The sequence below is a fragment of the Mirounga angustirostris genome, unplaced genomic scaffold (assembly GCF_029215605.1).
Source record: "Mirounga angustirostris isolate CCGP_5_RB_7025 unplaced genomic scaffold, mMirAng1.0.hap1 SCAF_4, whole genome shotgun sequence".
NCBI classification, from domain to species: Eukaryota; Metazoa; Chordata; class Mammalia; order Carnivora; family Phocidae; genus Mirounga; species Mirounga angustirostris.
Genome location: NW_026991712.1, coordinates 50,839,748 through 50,843,255, shown reverse-complemented (window position 1 = coordinate 50,843,255; position 3,508 = coordinate 50,839,748). Strand labels below are relative to the sequence as shown.

The 3,508-nt window shown below is 36.7% G+C and overlaps 1 pseudogene; it reads right to left on the bottom strand.

Moving 5' to 3' along the window:
* Positions 1-284: 284 nt before the first annotated feature.
* Positions 285-891, bottom strand: LOC123860522 (high mobility group protein B3-like; annotated as a pseudogene).
* Positions 892-3,508: the final 2,617 nt, after the last annotated feature.

Genomic DNA, 3,508 nt, shown 5'->3' with positions numbered 1-3,508 from the left:
ATGGCCACTTCATGTAAACCACTGTACTTAGCATATGTGAAGGTGCTAAAAGTGTCTGGGGTGGATAAGCCCCTGGTAAACACCAGTAGGTGCGTTGCAACGTGTACCTATAAGGTTCTGGAGACACACAAGTTTTAGAGCACTTTGAGAAACTATAATATGACCATGACCCAATTGTGTAATTAGCCCTACGAGGGCAACAGACACACCCCGAGTAAGAAGGGTGTCAATGATGGTGCTCCCTACTCTAAGGTATTCACAAGGAGACAGATCAACAGTTTTTTTTATTCATCCTCCTCCTCCTCCTCCTCTTCTTCCTCCTCATCTTCTTCATCTTCCTCTTCCACCTTTTTCCAGGCAACTCTGGCCGGGACCCTTTGCGTTATCAAACTTTCCTTTAGATTTATAGTCAGCGACACCCTTCTCGTACTTCTCCTTCAGCTTTATTGCCTTATTGTTGTAAGGCTGCTTTTCACTGTCACTTAAGTTATTCCACATGTCACCCAGCTTCTTTGCCACATCTCCAGTAGAGATACCAGGGTTTGTAGATTTGATCTTGAAAGAATCCAGATGGTGGCCTTTTAGGGGCAGTAGGGTCCTTCTTCCTCTTGCCTCCCTTAGCTGGTCCATAATCTTTCATTTCCTGATCATAGTGCACTTTATCTGCCTTTGCTCTTTCATCAAATTTAGACTTCTCTTTCCCAGACATTGTCTTCCACTTCTCAGAGCACTTCTTGGAAAATTCTGCAAAATTGACAGGGACCTTGGGGTTTTTCTTATGTTCCTCTCTGCACGTCTGCACAAAGAAGGCATAAGCAGACATCTTGCCCTTTGGTTTCTTGGGATCACCTTTAGCCATCCTGACTGTATTGCTCGCTAGTCTGGGCAGTGCAGAGCGTGATGCACCAAAATTTCTATATTTTATATTTTGTTTTATACATATTAAGTCCTTGGAATATGTCTATAACATTTGTGTATAAATATACACATTAAGAGTATACAGGAGGAAAGTGTGATGACAGAAATTTGAAGATTCCTCCTTTTCCACTGTAGTTTAACTTTGATTTACACTGCCGCACAGTGCTAAAAATATTTGCCTAATACAGGGAATCTGCACGGTGCCAAAGAATTTAGAAGAGAGTAAATATCTTTATCAGATTAACTTTAAATACATTTTAAAATATGCATAATAATTGTCTCTTTCCCTGTCCATAATGTTTGGCACTATGCATATTGATCTTAAGAATAATGAGATATCATAGATATCATATCACATATTTTTGGTATTTAAGTTTTTTTAATGAAGTATAATTGACATATAAAATTATGTTAGTTTCAGGTATATAACATAATGATTCACTATTTGTATACATTGCAAGCGATCATCACAATAAGTACAGCCACTATCCTCATATGAAATTACAAAAAATTATTCTTCTTGTATTGAGAATTTTGAAGAAAGATCTCTCTCAACAACTTTCGAATATGCAATATAATGTTATTAACTATAATCATCATGCTGTACATTATATCTCCATGACTTATTTATTTTAAAACTGGAAGATTGTATCTCTTGATCTCTTTTGCTCATTTCACCCACCTTAGCTTTGAACTTATATATGGCCTTTATTATACTGAGGTACATTCTGTCTAAACCCAATTTGTTGAGAGTTTTTATCAATAAATGGATGTTGAATTTTGTCATATCATTCTTGTGCATCTACTCAAATGATCGTATGATTTTTATCCTTCATTTCGTTAAGTAATGTATTACGTTGATTGATTTGTGTTCATTGAACCACCCTTGCATCCCTGGACTGAATCCCACTTGATCATAGTGTATGATCCTTTGAATGTATTGCTGAATTTGATTTGCTATTATTTTGTTGATGATTTTTTCATCTATGTTCATCAGATATTTGGCCTGTAATTTTCATTCTTTTTTTCTGGTGTCCTTGTCTAGTTTTGGTATTAAGGTAATGCTGGCCTAGTAAAATGAATTTGGAAACATTCCTTTTCAATTTTTTGGAAGAGTTTGAGAAGGATAGATATTAAATCTTCTTTGACTATTTGGGGGAATTCATCAGTGAAGCTGTCTGGTCCTGGATTTTTGTTTATTGGCAGGTTTTTGAATACCAATTCAATCTCCTTACAAGTAATCAGTCTATTCATAATTTCTGTTTTTTCATTATTCAGTCTTAGAAGATTGTTTGCTTCTAGGAATTTATCCATTTCTTTTTGGTTGTCCAATTGATGGTAGTATCATAGTATTTTTAAAGTATTCACAAGCTCAACGGTTCAGCTATATTATCAGGTCCAGGGGTTTAGACATTATTCTTATTCATAGTTTTCTTTAGAAAGATGTCCTGGCCACTTAGGAATTTCCCATGGCCCCACTTAAGAATGGGATTGTGAAGTGTGAGACAGGACAGAGGAAGCATGTTATAATAAGGACAACGGAAATCAGTGCTCTGGAAACTCAAAACCAATAGAGAGAACATTAGCCAATGAGGCAAGGTAAGACAAAGTACCAAGTTAGCTAAGCCTATTTCTAATATATCTGTTACATTCTCCTATTACTAGCTGAGTTTTCCTAACCAGACCCCAAATCTTTGGTTTTTAAGTGTCCTTAGCCATTCAGGATCCCCTCTGGTGTAGTCTGCCTATATTTAATCCCTACATCGCCATGTCACAAATCGAAGTTATCTTGGCTGAGCTTCCGTCTCACTCTTCAGACTTATTGTCGGGGTAATGCTATCTCTTCAGGAGCTGAGTTTTAATTGGGTACATTCTATAGTGGACATAGTAGCTCTATCCTCACCTAGCTACCAGCTGGACAACATCAAGACAATATGGGGTCTCGAATAGTCCCCAACTCTTACTGTATGCTCTTTTCTTCAATAAAGTTCACCTTCATAGTGTTTTAAGTACGTGGAGTTCATGACTCTTTGGAGTTCATAGATATATAGCTATTAGATGGGAACTTTGGCACGACTGCCCCTAGAGGCTTTTTGGATCTGCTCATGCTTAGAATTACAGCTTTACATGAGTTGCATAAACCTCATATGCAATGTCTAGCACATAAGTAACGCAGCATTCCCAGACCAGCTGTTTGGGAAGGGGCTTTTATTATACCCTCATCGATTTGAGATTATTTAAATATGCTTTTCATACACTCGTTATAGATCACTACAACTTTGAAAAAGGAAAATCGTCCTGATCATATATTAGTAAGTTTGAGCTCCTCAGAAGAAATGGTCCATATAAATTGAAGGTTTTGTTATGAACATTACATGCACAATATAAATGTACAGGTTTAAGCAGTAAAGTCCTGAAAAATCTCTGCATTTAGCTTAGATTGAGCAACAGATAATCAATAATTATGTGCAAATGAATCTTTTATTCAATAGAACCGACCTGCATAACATTTTCAGTGCAAATCAGCAAGTACTACAGAATTAAAAACCCTTAGGGTACCTAGCGGCCAGAACATTTCTTGCATGCATGA